This window comes from Pleurodeles waltl, chromosome 7, assembly GCF_031143425.1.
Source record: "Pleurodeles waltl isolate 20211129_DDA chromosome 7, aPleWal1.hap1.20221129, whole genome shotgun sequence".
Taxonomy (NCBI): Eukaryota; Metazoa; Chordata; class Amphibia; order Caudata; family Salamandridae; genus Pleurodeles; species Pleurodeles waltl.
In genome coordinates, this window is record NC_090446.1 from 6,023,329 (window position 1) to 6,040,742 (window position 17,414).

General features: G+C 51.5%; 1 long non-coding RNA gene across 1 annotated transcript in view; it reads left to right on the forward strand.

Annotated features, from left to right (window-relative positions):
* LOC138247116 (uncharacterized) overlaps window positions 1-17,414 on the forward strand; it is a 203,851-nt gene that overhangs the window by 175,159 nt on the left and 11,278 nt on the right. The window contains exon 3 of the long non-coding RNA XR_011194338.1: window positions 7,081-7,233. This is a non-coding gene — a long non-coding RNA (uncharacterized lncRNA). The remainder of the gene's footprint in view (window positions 1-7,080; window positions 7,234-17,414) is intronic.

Genomic DNA, 17,414 nt, shown 5'->3' on the forward strand with positions numbered 1-17,414 from the left:
TGGATTCAAGGGACCTCGCTCGTCGTGCTGAGAGGAGACCCAAGGGACCGGTAATGCAGCTTTTTGGTGCCTGCGGTTGCAGGGGGAAGATTCCGTCGACCCACGGGAGATTTCTTCGGAGCTTCTAGTGCAGAGAGGAGGCAGACTACCCCCACAGCATGCACCACCAGGAAAACATTCGAGAAGGCAGCAGGATCAGCGTTACAGAGTTGCAGTAGTCGTCTTTGCTACTATGTTGCAGTTTTGCAGGCTTCCAGCGCGGTCAGCAGTCGATTCCTTGGCAAAAGATGAAGAGAGAGATGCAGAGGATCTCTGATGAGCTCTTGCATTCGTAATCTGCCAAGGAATCGACTGCTGACGTCACCTGGTGGCACTGGCCACTCAGAGCAGTTCCTCTACTCGTACTTTATTTGCTCTTGTAACCTGCACACGTCACTTTTTCCTTTCGTAACGTATCGTTTGCTACCTCGTGTATTTTTTGATACTTGCACAATTATCACTATTGCCTCATGTAATGTAACGTTTGCTTTTGTAACAGGCTCACTTGTAATTCTTCTCCTCTTGTATCTTTACTTTGCCTATTGTGAAGCGCTCTGACACCTTCGGGTAAAGTCCGCGCTATATAAAAACGCATTAAATAAATAAAATAAATATATAAAGAGAGGGACATCCAGTGACCAACCACGGGTTTAATGTCAGGAAACCTGCGGAACTCTCTCACTGAGTGACTCAACCCTTCACCATGTCAAGCTCCCTCCACCCCTCCTCGTAACTCCCTCAACCCCTCCCTCCGCCTCTCTCCCTCCATCCTCCCTCCCACCTTTCACTGTCCCTCCCTCACTCCATCTCCCTCCCCTCCTCCCCTCCCCCTCCTATATCCCTCCCTCCATCCCTCCCTCCCTCCTCGTAACTCCCTCCACCCCGTCCCTCCTCCTCTCGCCCTCCATCCTCCCTCCCACCTTTCACTGTCCCTCCCTCACTCCATCTCCCTCCCCTCCTCCTCTCCTCTATCCCTCCCTCCCTCCCTCCTCATAACTCCCTCCACCCCGTCCCTCCTCCTCTCTCCCTCTATCCTCCCTCCCACCTTTCACTGTCCCTCCCTCCATCTCCTCCTCTCCTCCTCCCTCTCTCCCTCCCTCACTCCCTCCATCTCCTTCCCCCCTCCTCCCTTCCCCCTCCTCTATCCCTCCCACTATCCCTCCACCCCTCCTCGTAACTCCCTCCACCCCTCCCTCATCCTCTCTCCCTCCTCTCTCACTCCCTCTCGCACTCCCACCATCCTCCGAACTCCCTCCATCCTCCCTCTCTCCTTTCTCCCTCTCGCACTCCACCTCTCTCCCTCCTCTCACAATCCCTCTCTCACTCCCTCAACCCTCCCTCTCTCCTTTCTCCCTCTCTCCCTCTCTCCCTCCACCTCTCTCCCTCCCTCTCTCACTCCCTCCTCCCTCCCTCTCTCCTTTCTCCCTCCCTCCTCGTCTCTCCCTCACTCTGCCCTCTGCGGTGAGAGGCTCGGGGCGCCCGGACCTCTGCCCCGGAGCCACATTCAGAGGACGCGACCTTCCAGTGAGATGGCCCCTCCGAGATCCAATCAGAGGAGGAGGAAGTGAACACCACAGACCTCCTGATGCCAACCACACCAACCCCCCGCAGCCTCAGCGCACCCCGCCCAGTGCCCTCTCCATCTCTGGCTCACAGTGTGGGGGGAGGCTGGCACTAGGAGAGGCCGTAGTGATGCCCCCAGTGACCTGTCAGTCACCCCGACGGTGAAGTCTTTACCTCTTAAACACCACAGACCTCCTGATGCCAACCACACACCAACCTCCTGCAGCCCAAGCACCAGCAATGAATAGAAGCAGCCTGGCGACCCCTCCCAGTGTGAACAACAACCAGACCACAGACCACCTACACCTCCCCAGTGTGAACAACAACCAGACCACAGACCACCTACTCCTTCTCAGTGTGAACAACAACCAGACCACAGACCACCTACACCTCCCAGTGTGAACAACAAACAGACCACCCACCCCTTCCCAGTGTGAACAACAACCAGACCACAGACCACCTACTCCTTCCCAGAGTGAACAACAAACAGACCACAGACCACCTACTCCTTCTCAGTGTGAACAACAACCAGACCACAGACCACCTACACCTCCCCAGTGTGAACAACAACCAGACCACCCACCCCTTCCCAGTGTGAACAACAAACAGACCACCCACCCCTTCCCAGTATGAACAACAAGCAGAGTACAGACCACCTACCCCTCCCCAGGGTGAACAACAAACAGACCACCTACCCCTCCCCAGTGTGAACAACAAACAGACCACAGACTACCCACCCCTCCCCAGTGTGAACAACAAACAGACCACAGACCACCCACCCCTTCCCAGTGTGAACAACAACCAGACCACAGACCACCTACACCTCCCCACTGTGAACAACAGCCAGGCCATAGACCACCTACCCCTTCCCGGGGTGAACAACAAACAGAGCACACACCACCTACTCCTTCCCAGTGTGAACAACAACCACACCACAGACCACCTACTCCTCCCCAGTGTGAACAACAACCAGAGCACCGACCACCTACCCCTCCCCAGGGTGAACAACAAACAGACCACAGACCACCTACCCGTCCCCAGTGTGAGCAACAAACAGACCACAGACCACCTACCCCTTCCCAGTGTGAACAACCAGACCACAGACCACCTACTCCTCCCCAGTGTGAACAACAAACAGAGCACAGACCACCTACTCATTCTCACTGTGAACAACAACCAGTGCACAGACCACCTACTCCTTCCCAGTGTGAACAACAAACAGAGCACAGACCACCTAATTCTTCCCAGTGTGAACAACAAACAGAGGACAGACCACCTACTCCTTCTCAGCGTCAACAACAAACAGTGCAGAGACCTCCTACTCCTCACTGACACAGCACAGACCACCTTCCTCTCACTCATTGTGAACAATGTACAGACCCCCTTTCCTCTCAGTATGAACAATGTACCGTGCACAGACCACCTTCCTCTCAGTGTAAACAACGAACAGTGCAGAGAATGCCTTCCTCTCCCTCAGTGTTATCAGTGCACAGACCACCTTCCTCTCACTCCGTGTGAACAATGTACTGTGTACAGTGCACAGACCGCCTTCCTCTCACTAAGTGTGAACAGTACACAGACCACCTTTCCTCACAGTGTGAACAATGAACCATGCACACAGACCACCTTCCTCTCACTTAGTGTGAACAATGTACAGTGCACAGACCACCTTCCTCTCAGTGTGAACCGTACACAGACCACCTTCCTCTCACTCCGTGTGAACAATGTACAATGCACAGACCACCTTTCTCTCACTCAGTTTGAACAATGAACAGCGCAGAGACCATCTTCCTCTCAGTGTGAACAATGTACAGTGCACAAGCCACCTCATCTCAGTGTGAAGAATAAACCATGCACAGACCGCCTTCCTCTCACTAAGTGTGAACAATGTACCGTACACAGACCACCTTCCTCTCAGTGTGAACAATGAACCATGCACAGACCAGACCCCCTTCCTCTCACTCAGTGTGTACAATGTACAGTGCACAGACCCCCTTCCTCTCACTCAGTATGAACAATGTGCAGTGCACAGACCCCCTTCCTCTCACTCAGTGTGTACAGCGCACAGACCGCCTTCCTCTCACTCAGTGTGAACAATGTACAGTGCACAGACCACCTTCCTCTCGCTCAGTATGAACAATGTGCAGTGCACAGACCACCTTCATCTCACTCAGTGTGAACAATGTACAGTGCACAGACCAGACCCCCTTCCTCTCACTCAGTGTGAACAATGTGCAGTGCTCAGACCCCCTTCCTCCCACGCAGTGTGAACAATGTACAGTGCACAGACCACCTTCCTCTCAGTGTGAACCGTGCACAGACCACCTTCCTCTCACTCCGTGTGAACAATGTACAATGCACAGACCGCCTTTCTCTCACTCAGTTTCAACAATGAACAGCGCGCAGACCATCTTCCTGTCAGTGTGAACAATGTACAGTGCACAGACCACCTCATCTCAGTGTGAAGAATAAACCATGCACAGACCGCCTTCCTCTTACTAAGTGGGAACAATGTACCGTACACAGACCACCTTCCTCTCAGTGTGAACAATGAGCCATGCACACAGACCACCTTCCTCTCACTCCGTGTGAACAATGTACAGTGCACAGGCCACCTTTCTCTCACTCAGTATCAACTGTGCACAGACCGCCTTCCTTTCACTCAGTGTGTACAGCGCACAGACCGCCTTCCTCTCACTAAGTGTGAACAATGTACCGTACACAGACCACCTTCCTCTCAGTGTGAACAATGAACCATGCACACAGACCACCTTCCTCTCACTCCGTGTGAACAATGTACAGTGCACAGACCGCCTTCCTCTCACTCAGTGTGAACAATGTACAGTGCAGACCCCCTTCCTCTCACTCAGTATCAACTGCGCACAGACCGCCTTCCTCTCACTCAGTATGAACAATGTACAGTGCACAGACCCCCTTCTTCTGACTCAGTGTGTACAGCGCACCGACCGCCTTCCACTCACTCAGTGTGTACAGCGCACAGACCGCCTTCCTCTCACTCAGTATGAACCGTGCACAGACCGCCTTCCTTTTACTCAGTGTGAACCGTGCACAGACCGCCTTCCTCCCACCCAGTGTGAACAATGTACAGTGCACAGACCCCCTTCTTCTGACTCAGTGTGTACAGCGCACAGACCGCCTTCCTCTCACTCAGTGTGAACAGTGCACAGACCCCCTTCCTCTGACTCAGTATGTACAGCGCACAGACCGCATTCCTCTCACTCAGTGTGAACAATGTACAGTGCACAGACCACCTTCCTCTGACTCAGTGTGTACAGCGCACAGAACGCCTTCCTCTCACTCAGTGTGAACAATGTACAGTGCACAGGCCACCTTCCTCTGACTCAGTGTGTACAGCGCACAGACCGCCTTCCTCTCACTCAGTGTGAACAATGTACAGCGCACAGACCGCCTTCCTCTCACTCAGTGTGAACAGTGTACAGTGCACAGACCCCCTTCCTCTCACTCAGTATGAGCAATGTACAGTGCACAGACCGCCTTCCTCTCACTCAGTATGAACAATGTACAGTGCACAGACCGCCTTCCTCTCACTCAGTGTGAACAATGTACAGCGCACAGACCACCTTCCTCTGACTCAGTGTGTAGAGCACATACCGCCTTCCTCTCACTCATCGTGAACAATATATAGCGCACAGACCGCCTTCTTCTGACTCAGTGTGAACCGTGCACAGACCGCCTTCCTCTCACTCAGTATGAGCAATGTACAGTGCACAGACCGCCTTCCTCTCACTCAGTATGAACAATGTACAGTGCACAGACCGCCTTCCTCTCACTCAGTATGAACAATGTACAGTGCACAGACATCCTTCATCTCACTCAGTATGAACAATGTGCAGTGCACAGACCACCTTCCTCTCCCTGAGAGTGAACAATGAGCCATACACACAGACCGTCTTCCTCTCACTCAGTATGAACAATGAACTTTGCACAGACAGCTTCCTCTCACTCAGTATGAACAATGAACTGTGCACAGACAGCTTCCTCTCACTCAGTGTGAACAATGTACAGTGCACAGACCGCCTTCCTCTCACTTAGTGTGAACAATGTACAGTGCACAGACCCCCTTCCTCTCACTCAGTGTGTACAGCGCCCAGACCGCCTTCCTCTCACTCAGTGTGAACAATGTGCAGTGCACAGACCATCTTCCTCTCCCTGAGAGTGAACAATGAGCCATACACACAGACCGCCTTCCTCTCACTCAGTATGAACAATGAACTGTGCACAGACCGCTTCCTCTCACTCAGTGTGAACAATGTGCAGTGCACAGACCGCCTTCCTCTCACTCAGTGTGAACAATGTGCAGTGCACAGACCGCCTTCCTCTCACTCAGTGTGAGCAATGAACAGTGCGCAGACCCCCTTCCTCTCACTCAGTGTGTACAGCGCACAGACCACCCTGCTCTCTGCATGAGTAATGAACAGAGAGAAGGCGGCCATCCTCTGGCCCACCGCATAAACCTCACCCTCCGGGTCACGTTCTTGCCAGGGGGCGAGAGTCCAGCAGTTGTACTCACTGCAGTTGGTCATTGTGTGCACAGAACATCTATCTGCTTACAGCACAAGTAGGGTCCGTGCACAGCAGGGGTCCGTGCACAGCAGGGGTCCGTGCACAGCAGGGGTCGGCCTGCGTCACTCAGCACCCAGGCAGTGGTAGGCTAGTCTGACTACAGTTTAAACAAATCAGCCAAGGGGTTGGGTGTTGCTCAGTGAGGTGAGCAGACTGTAATATTTAATTAGTGTTCACATTATAGATTGTAATTTAAGATAGACATACAATGAATAGCTTCCTAATTTCTGCAGTTAAATGAAGAACTGTAAAAAAAAGTATACACATCTTGGGACCAGTGCACAGGAGGGAGAAATGGATCAGAGTGGAGTGACCCTAAGAAGAAAACTGGTTGTGAGTTACCCTGGAAATCTCCTTCTCTCTTGTGAGATGCTGACAGGAAGAAGGTTTGCAGTTCAGCTTTGACTACGGTGATGGTGAGCACCTTCTTAATTGTAGTTTACAGGTGTAGGAGGCGAGCCCTCTCTGTAGTGTGCAAAGCTAGCCACACTGTGCCGGGGGTCCAGGCAACCAAACGTTGGTTTCCAGAGGTAACAACTAGACCACCTAATGATCTAATTTTTTAGGTGGCTTGGTTGAGCAGTTTGGCTAATCTTGGAGAAGGGCAAAGCATTTGTTGTACTTACCGTATCAATAAAACAAGACACACACTCAGCTAACTTGAAACCAGTTTACAACACTACTTCAGATTTTTATAACATTTTTAAGACCAAGATCATCAAAATCGGGTAAGTACTTTTTAAGTTATGAATTTTCAAAGTTTAGAAAAAATAGTCTTTTGTGTGTATTTATGCACTATGGGACTCAATGGAGAAATATTTTTAAAATGCATATAAAATCAGGCAATGTGTTTACCAATGTCCCCTTTTGCAGGTAAGTCGAGGTCATCGATGGGCCCTATGGACAAGCTGGTGAAGTTCGGGCAGCTTCCAGTTTGGGCGGGAGCTGCTGAAGAAAATCATTGGAACTGGTGCTAGGCCACTGCGGTGGACCACTTGGAAAAGCACTGCACAGTTGGACTCGAAGGTAAGTCTGGTGGGTCCCCTTGGAGTTTCGAGGTTGCAAGGGGTGAGGGACCGTTAGAACACAGCTGGATCTTGGTGCAGGGCACAGGGTGGCCAGGTGCAGAGAGAATCAGTGAGCCAGGAGCTGTGCACAAAGGTGCCCGTAGAAGCAGGAGGTAGATCACTTTGAGGGTTGCTTGCAGGTCAGCAGGGGCACTCTGGTGGGAGGTCCTGGTGATTTCCGAAGTCCCTTAACTTGGGCTTCCTACTTGTCCTTTTGCAGTCCAGAATGGCTATACTTCTGGGTGTCTGATGTTAGGTGCCCACTACCAGGGACGGCGGCCTGGTTCAGCCCCTGAAGGGTGCACTTCCTCCAACCTTAGCACACTTGCAGCATTTGTCCTCATGGTCCATCGGGTAGAGTTTGCTCCAGCTGCTGCATCAAGTTCCTTGGTCAGCACCCGGTCACTGAAGTGGACTTCACTGGATTGTTGGTTCCTATTGCAGGTGAGTGATGCCTTCACTCTGGAAGGAGGTCTTTGGCAATTTTTAGAAGTGTGGAGGTCCTCTGGGGGTTTGTAGAGTCCGTGCGATGTCCGAGCAACCCCTCAGAGGCGATTGTCGAGTCCTGGGTGCAGTAGGCAGGGTTTGGCACCTTTTTCTTGGTGCAACAGGACTTCAGTTCTTGAGCCTTGGGTCTTCTTTGTTGATGGTCTTCTTGTGTCCTGGGAATCTGAATCTCTGGTCTAGGGGTGCCCACTAAATACTGTATTTATGGGGTGTTTAGGGGAGCACCTAGTAGTGACCATTGGGTCATCTACCTTAGGGTGGCTACATCCATTAGGTGACCACGTCCTGTGGGCAGAGGTCACTTTGCTACACCTGATTGGCTATTTTCCTTCCATGCAAGATGGAGGAAAATGAAATGGAGAGGTCACATCGCATGCAACACCTTACGGTGTGCAAGCAGGGGCTGATGGCTCCTTCTGTCCTTTTTGTGTTTTCCCGCCATTGCTCCCACCAAAAGTGGAGGTTTGCACAGGGGCAGCCATCCGCTACTAGCAGAAGGCCTGGGGGTTGAGTTTCAAGGGCGGCAGCCCTTTGAAGCTCACCAGCAGGGCAGTGCACATTCCTGAAGAGGGGGGTGTTCACACCTTCGCCCAGAAAGGGCTTTGTTCTGGGACCCAGAGATCAGGATCCCTCACCCCAGGGTCTCCGAATTTTGCCTGGTGGTGGCAGGCTTGTTGTGACCAGCCAGAAACCATGCCATTGTTGTTAACCTTTGCAGGGGGCACCTCTAAGGTGACCCCTGGGTATATTTTGCAATAAGTCCAACACTGGTACCAGTTTGGATGTATCATTCTGAGTTGTTTGATACCAAATAACCCAGGGTTCAGAGTAGCCATCATGTAGCTGTGAAACTCGTACTGACCAGTGTCCAGCACATGCATGTAAGTGGCTGCTCTGTCACTCACTATGTCCCAGGTTTAAGAAGAGCACAGTGGGGGCAGATTGCTCATGCATCTATTGCTCCCACATACAGTACAGTGCACCCTGCGTTAGGGCTAGAAGGCCGGCCAGAGGGGTGACTTACACATAGTGCATGGACGGGGCACACAGGCAGTGTGCCATGTTAAGTTTGCTTTTTTAGGACTCCACCAGGACACTCAGCCTGCAATGGAAGTGCTGAGGACATCTGGATGCATGGCCTTGTGGGTGGCACAATCTGTGCTGCTGCCCTCAGGGGTCTACCCTTAGTACCCCAGAGCCTGGGTACCTAGGTACCATTTACTAGGGACTTATAGTGGCAGCTAAAGGTGTTGCCAGTTGTGCCAATGCATCACCACAGTTTTTGTGAAAGAGCTCTGGCCCAGGGACCTGGTTAGCAGGGGCCTTGGGCACTAACAACTTTGAGACCACATCACACACCAGTGCTACATAAACTATGGCAACACTTACATTGTGCACAATAATAATTCCTTTATTTTACTGGTTATTATGATTTCTCCTGTCCAGGGGTTCTAAGTTGTGACTATGGATTCATCATCCAAGGCCTTCAGGAGTGTTGACTGTCGCCTCCAAATTAAGATCATCGATTTAGTGTTTTCTAATGTTACAAATGTGTACACTTGGGTAGTCATGTTATTCAGAATTCCCTAATAGCCAGCCGTCTCCAAACCTCTGGACAGCCGCTCACACAGGCCACAATGTGGAAATATGTAAGTCATGGATGCTCCCCGGGGGTTTGGAACAGGTCTGTAATCAGACTGTTTGCATTACATAATACTTGCATGTTTCATGGATATTGGCTTCTGTGGTTATGGTACACATACTCCGTCTCACTGGGCGTAAATTCAGCATTAACTTGTATTTTGGTACTCTCTGACTCTGCAGGGTGCCAGGGGAAGAGGTGTGGAGATTCCTTTTAGACAGCATTGCCTCCGGACGATTGGGGAAACCCTGTGTGAACTTTGGGAAATGCCATCAGCCGGTGCCAGGATGCGTTGGGAGCTGCGGGCATCTCCTAGGTGTAAACTACACAGCTCCTGGGTATGTGTAGGTGTCGCTGCAGTGCACATTACAGGGTTCAATCATTAATCAAACTAAACATCACCTCTCTGGCATCTTTCATTCAGCGACTCATCCATTGATCAAAGTCGCTCTTTGCCTGAGTACCCTGTCTCTGTCGCCCTTGTTGAGCCCACAGAATGCACACCCTCCCCTCTTCAGCATCCATGCGGCCACCCTGGAGGGTTCGAGGCATCCCTGGACTCTTTTATACTCTGCGCCTGGTTACCACCCACTCCGGTGCACGGGGTGTTGCACATGCAAAGCACAGTGTTTTCAACTCTACGTGGAAATCGCTTTTAGCATTTCTGTAATTTCTGTTGCAAAAATAAACAATCAGTATTTCTTCGGCGCAGTGTGTAGTTTCAGGAAAGACTGATTTTTGTTTTTAGTCTTTGTAGACCGTGAAGTGCATGTTTAGAGTGAGAGAGTGAGTGGGTCGGGAGGAGTCTGCAGGTGGATGGAATATCCACCAGAAGGGGATGGAAACTGATGGATACTTCCGCCTGCAGGGGTGTCACCTTTGAATAGAATCCCAAGCAGTACTGCCATTGAGGGGCGTCCGAAGAAAGTCATCGGAGGCAGGTCTACTGGACGCAACTGGTGGAGTGCCCGCCCCCGCACTTCTGAGTCCAAACAATAACCTTTGGCAAAAGTGTAGAGGGAAGACCACATCACTGCTCTACAAATGTTAATGTCATCTGCACTGCCCTGCCTGAAGCTGCCGTAGGCGATTTAACTTTTGGTAGAGTAAGTTTCAATTCCCTTCGGCAGTTCCTTGTTCACTAATGTATAGCAAACCTTGATAGACAGGAAAATCCAACAAGAAATAATCCCTTTGTCGACGCCTTCCCTTCTAGCTCACTGTGTAACTAACTCAGAGTTTGTCATCTGATCTGATGACCTTTGTGCGCTGATGTACACACTCGTGAGAATCAACCTGTGCAGCCTCTCCTCCTTGGAGAGGTGAGTCGGTGGGTAAAATGTTGGCAAGGTAATCAAATGTCCCAATTGAAAAGGCAACACCACCTTAGGAAGAATAGCAGCTTTGGGTCAGAGGCAAATATGCCCCTACTGTGTCTTTGCAAAACCTTAAGACATAGTAAGTGTACGGGGAAGCCATAGCTAATGCATGTGCTGCACACTGGTCAACCTGAGTCCCCCAGCTACATGATGGCCTCTCTGAACCCTGGGTTGTTTGGTATCAAACAACTCAGAATAATAAACCCACACTGATGCCAGTGGTAGATTTATCATAAAGTGTGCACCGAGGGCACCTTAGGGGGGCTCCCTGCAAAACCTAACAGCCCTGGCATGGTTGCTCACTGGTCTTACCCAGTTTGCCACCACCAGACACGAGACTGGACACCTGGGGTGAAGGCCTTTGCTCTCAGGAGCCAGAACACAGCCTTTCCTGGGTGGAAGTGTTAAACTTCCTCCTCCAGGGAGTCACCCTGCACCAGTGTCAGCTTCAAAGACTTTACGTCCTTTGAAATTAGACCCCGCCTCTGCTGCTAGCAGCAGATGGCCGCCCAATGATTTGTCCCCTAATTTGAGTGGGAGAACCAGTGGGAAAACTTAGCCAGAGTAGGAGGAGTGGCCACCCCCAGCCTGCACCACCCCCAGGTGTGGCAGGTGAGGTGACCACTCCATTTAATTTTCTTCCATCTTGGATGACAGGACGATAGCCAATCAGGGTTAGAGGTGCAACCTCTTCCCACAGGAAGTGGTCACCTACTGGGTGTAGCCACCCTAAGGTAGGTAGCCCATTGGCCACTACCAGTTACTCCCCTTAATGCCCACTAAATGCAGTATTTAGTGGGCATCCATAGACCTGCGGATCAGATTCAACGGACACAAGAAGACCAGTGACAAGGAAGTCCCCAGACATAAGAACAGAAGTCCTGCTGCAAGAAGAAAAGGGTGCCGAACCCTGCCTGCTGCTCCCAGGAATTTGACAAATGTGGCTGAGGGGTTGAATGGACATTGGCCAGACTTTTAGAAAGCCCGGAGGGCCTCCAGCCTTCTGCAAATCACCAAAACCCTCCCTCTGAGTGAAGGCATCACTCCCTGCACCCTGCAGGCAAGAAACCAATGCAGTCCAGTTCACTGACCGGCTGCTGACCAATGAACCGGTCAAAGCAGACTGACCAAACTCAATGCAATGGACCCGGAGTGCAAACCCTGCCATTGTGCCAAGTTTGGTGGCACTGTGACCTCCAGTGGCCGAGAAGTGCCATAGCCGGGGTGCTGGACCCCCAATGTCAGATACCCAGAACAAAAGTCCATGCCAGACTCTCCAAGGACCAGAAGCAAGCCCCAGCTGAGGGACTTCAGCATACCCGAGAACGTCCCCACCCCCCCAGAATGGCCCTGCTGATCTGCAATCAGCCCTCAAAGTGACCTGCACCTGGCTTCAAGGACCATAGGACGCACAACCCTTGGTTGACCAATCCACACTGCACCCAGCCTCCCTGACCCCTACATTGACAAACCTGCTGTGCTCTAAGGATCCCCAACCACTTGCGACCTCTACACTCCAAAGGGACCCACCGGACTTACCTTTAAGTCCATTTGTGCAGTGTCTTTCCAAGTGGTCACCTTCACCGTTCTGCACCAGCTCCAAGACATTCAACCGCTGCTCCTGTCAAAACCAAACTTCTCCGGCTGGCCCACAGGACATCTCAATGAACTCAACCTAGAAACAGAAGGTGACAGTTGTGAGAACATTGCCTGATTTTATATGCATTTTTAAAGTTCTTCCCATTGATTCCTATGGTGCGTAATTACGCACAGAAACAGAACATTTTCTAAAGTTTGAAAAATCATAACTTAAAAAGTACTTACCCGGTTTTGGTGACCTTGGTCTTAAACATTTTATAAAAATCTGAAGTAGTTTTGTAAATTGGTCTTGAGTTATTCTCCCAAATATGTGTGTACACATTTATTGATACTGTGAGTATAACAAATGCTTAGCACATCTCCAAGATAAGCCTAACTGCTCACCCACACTGCCACAAACACAGAGCATTAGGCGGTCTGTTTTGTACCTCTAGAAGCCAAGGTGGGGTTGCTTGGATTCACTTCACAGTGCACATCACTTTTGTACCGTATAGACAGAGTCAGCCTGCTACAGTTGGTGGAATAGTGGTAGGTTACAAGACTTTGCATTTGCTGATACAACTTTCTCACTAAGTGAACACACAAATAACTAAAAATTGTCTCTAGTTGTACTTTTTACAATCAGACTTTTTTAAAAAATATTTAAAATTAATTGCTAGAGCCCTCGATGGGTCTCTAAAACAAGTGATTAGAATTTAAAATGTTGTTACTATAGTCAGGCCTTAGAAAAAGTTTCCCAAAAGTGTGCAAATGTTTTTGGAAGTTTGCTAAAGTTTTTTCAAACAGTTTAGAAGGTCCCAACTTTAGTGGAAAAAAATGTCTGATGCAGAGATCCAGGCTCAAGAACTCGACCTGGTCCCTTGGATGGGGTTGAAATACCCCACCCTGAAGGCTCTCTGCAAAACTTACAAAATTTGCCTTGGTTATCATGCAACTGGAGACTCTCTTAGGAGACTTGCAGCACAGTGTGGGACCAAAAACCCAGTGGATGAGGAGGAACCCCAGTCACAGTAAATCAAGACAACTCAGAAGAAGCTGCAGAAGAGGAGTAGGGAGGCTCCTCCGTCTCAGAAGTAGGAGTCCCCTCAGATGAAGAGTTGTTTCTGGCTAGGTTTACCAAAAGACTGGCTCTAGAAGCCCAGCTTTTGGAAATAGAGATACAAAGAAGAGAATACTGGTACCAGTTTGGATTCATCATTCTGAGTTGATTGATACTAAGCACCCCAGGGTTCAGAGTTGCCATCATGTAGCTGGGAAACTCGTGTTTGACCAGTGTCCAGCACATGCAATAAAATGGCTGCTCTGTTCACCCACTATGTCCCAGGTTTGCCAAGGACACAGTGGGGGCATATTACTCATGCAGCTATGCCCTCACATATAATATGAAGCACCCTGCCTTAGGTCTGTAAGGCCTGCCAGAGGGGTGACTTACCCATAGTAAATGCAGTGTATGGTGGACAGGGCACACAGGTAGTGTGCCATGATGAGTTTGTACTTTAAATTTGCTCCAGGACACTTAGCCTGCAATGGCAGTGCTGGGTGCATCTGGATGCATGGCTCTAGAGGGTGGCACAATCAGTGCTGCTGCCCTCAGGGGCCTACCTATAGTACCCCATGCCCTGGGCACCTATGTGCCCTTTTACAAGGGACTTATAGCGATAGTTAAGAGTGTATCCAATTGTGGAAAGGTCTAGGCTCACACTGGAGCAGGCAGGGTCTGTGAGGAGCAGGTCTAGGCTCACACTGAAGCAGGCAGAGTCTGTGAGGAGCAGGTACAGGCTTACATTGAAGCAGGCAGGGCCTGTGAGGAGCAGGTCTAGGCTCACATTGAAGCAGGCAGGATCTGGGCAGAAAAGGACGTGTCTGTGAGTAGCAGGTCTAGGCTCACATTGAAGCAGGCAGGGTCTGTGAGGATCGGGTCTAGGCTCGCACTGAAGCAGGCGGGATCTGTTCAGAGCAGGAAGGGTCTGTGAGTAGCAGGTCTAGGCTCACACTGGAGCAGGCAGGGTCTGTGAGGAGCAGGTGTAGGCTCTTATCAAGCAGGCAGGGTCTGTGAGGAGCAGGTCTAGGCTCACACTGAAGCAGGCAGAGTCTGTGAGGAGCAGGTACAGGCTTACATTGAAGCAGGCAGGGCCTGTGAGGAGCAGGTCTAGGCTCACATTGAAGCCGGCAGGATCTGGGCAGAAAAGGACGGGTCTGTGAGTAGCAGGTCTAGGCTCACATTGAAGCAGGCAGGGTCTGTGAGGATCGGGTCTAGGCTCGCACTGAAGCAGGCGGGATCTGTTCAGAGCAGGAAGGGTCTGTGAGTAGCAGGTCTAGGCTCACACTGGAGCAGGCAGGGTCTGTGAGGAGCAGGTGTAGGCTCATATCAAGCAGGCAGGGTCTGTGAGGAGCAGGTCTAGGCTCACACTGAAGCAGGCAGAGTCTGTGAGGAGCAGGTACAGGCTTACATTGAAGCAGGCAGGGCCTGTGAGGAGCAGGTCTAGGCTCACATTGAAGCAGGCAGGATCTGGGCAGAAAAGGACGGGTCTGTGAGTAGCAGGTACAGGCTTACATTGAAGCAGGCAGGGTCTGTGAGGATCGGGTCTAGGCTCGCACTGAAACAGGCGGGATCTGTTCAGAGCAGGAAGGGTCTGTGAGTAGCAGGTCTAGGCTCACACTGGAGCAGGCAGGGTCTGTGAGGAGCAGGTGTCGGCTCATATCAAGCAGTCAGGGTCTGTGAGGAGCCGGTCTATGCTCACTCTGGAGCAGGCAGAGTCTGTGAGGAGCTGGTACAGGCTCACATTAAAGCGGACAGGGTCTGTGAGGAGCAGGTCTAGGCTCACATAAAGCAGGCAGGGTCTGTGAGGAGCTGGTCTAGACTCACACTGGAGAAGGCAGGGTCTGTGAGGAGCAGATCTAGGCTTTCACTGGAGCAGGCAGGGTCTGTGAGGAGCAGGCATAAGGTCACATTAAAGCAGGCAGGGTCTGCGAGGAGCTGGTTAGGCTCACATTAAAGCAGACAGGGTCTGTGAGAAGCAGGTCTAGGATTACATTAAAGCAGGCGGGGTTTGTGAGGAGCAGCTCTAGGTTAACCCTGGAACAGGCAGAGTCTGTGAGGAGGTGGTCTAGGCTCACACTGGAGAGCAGGGTCTGTGAGGAGCAGATCTAGGCTCTCACTGGAGCAGGCATAGGGTCACATTAAAGCAGGCAGGGTCTGCGAGGAGCTGGTTAGGCTCACATTGAAGCAGACAGGGTCTGTGAGAAGCAGGTCTAGGATTACATTAAAGCAGGCGGGGTCTGTGAGGAGCAGCTCTAGGTTAACCCTGGAACAGGCAGAATCTGTGAGGATCAGGTCTAGGTGCACATTAAAGAAAGTAAGGTTTGTGAGGAGCAAATCTAGGCTCTCACTGGAGCAGGCAGGGTCTGTGAGGAGCTGGTCTAAGATCACACCGGACCAGGCACGGTCTGTGAGGAGGTGGTCTAGGCTCACACTGGAGAGCAGGGTCTGTGAGGAGCAGATCTAGGCTCTCACTGGAGCACGCAGGATCTGTGAGGAGCAGGCATAGGCTCACATTAAAGCAGGCACGGTCTGTGAGAAGCAGGTCTAGGCTCACACTGGAGAAGGCAGGGCCTGTGAGTAGCAGGTATAGACTCACATTAAATCAGGGAGGGTCTGTGAGCAGCTGGTCTAGGCTCACATTAAAGGAGGCAGGGTCTGTGAGGAGCCTGTCTAGGCTCACATTAAAGCAGGCAGGGTCTGTGAGGAGCAGATCTAGGCTCTCACTGGAGCAGGCAGGATCTGTGAGGAGCAGGCATAGGCTCACATTAAAGCAGGCACGGTCTGTGAGAAGCAGGTCTAGGCTCACACTGGAGAAGGCAGGGCCTGTGAGTAGCAGGTATAGACTCACATTAAATCAGGCACGGTCTGTGAGGAGGTGGTCTAGGCTCACACTGGAGAGCAGGGTCTGTGAGGAGCAGGTCTACGCTCCCACCAGAGCAGACAGGGTCTTTGAGGAGCCGGTCTAGGCCTTCGCAGGTGCAGGCAGGGTCTGTGAGAAGCATATCTAGGTTAACGCTGGAACAGGCAGAGTCTGTGAGGATCAGGTCTAGGTGCACATTAAAGAAGGTAAGGTTTGTGAGAAGCAGATCTAGGCTCTCACTGGAGCAGGCAGGGTCTGTGAGGAGCTGGTCTAAGATCACACCGGACCAGGCACGGTTTGTGAGGAGGTGGTCTGGGCTCACACTGGAGAGCAGGGACTGTGAGGAGCAGATCTAGGCTCTCACTGGAGCAGGCAGGATCTGTGAGGAGCAGGCATAGGGTCACATTAAAGCAGGTAGGGTCTGCAAGGAGCTGATTAGGCTCACATTGAAGCAGACAGGGTCTGTGAGAAGCAGGTCTAGGATTACATTAAAGCAGGTGGGGTCTGTGAGGAGCAGCTCTAGGTTTACCCTGGAACAGGCAGAGTCTGTGAGGATCAGGTCTAGGTGCACATTAAAAAAGGTAAGGTTTGTGAGGAGCAGATCTAGGCTCTCACTGGAGCAGGCAGGGTCTGTGAGGAGCTGGCCTAAGATCACACCGGACCAGGCACGGTTTGTGAGGAGGTGGTCTAGGCTCACACTGGAGAGCAGGGTCTGTGAGGAGCAGATCTAGGCTCTCACTGGAGCAGGCAGGATCTGTGAGGAGCAGGCATAGGGTCACATTAAAGCAGGTAGGGTCTGCAAGGAGCTGGTTAGGCTCACATTGAAGCAGACAGGGTCTGTGAGAAGCAGGTCTAGGATTACATTAAAGCAGGCGGGGTCTGTGAGGAGCAGCTCTAGGTTTACCCTGGAACAGGCAGAGTCTGTGAGGATCAGGTCTAGGTGCACATTAAAAAAGGTAAGGTTTGTGAGGAGCAGATCTAGGCTCTCACTGGAGCAGGCAGGGTCTGTGAGGAGCTGGTCTAAGATCACACCGGACCAGGCACGGTCTGTGAGGAGGTGATCTAGGCTCACACTGGAGAGCAGGGTCTGTGAGGAGCAGATCTAGGCTCT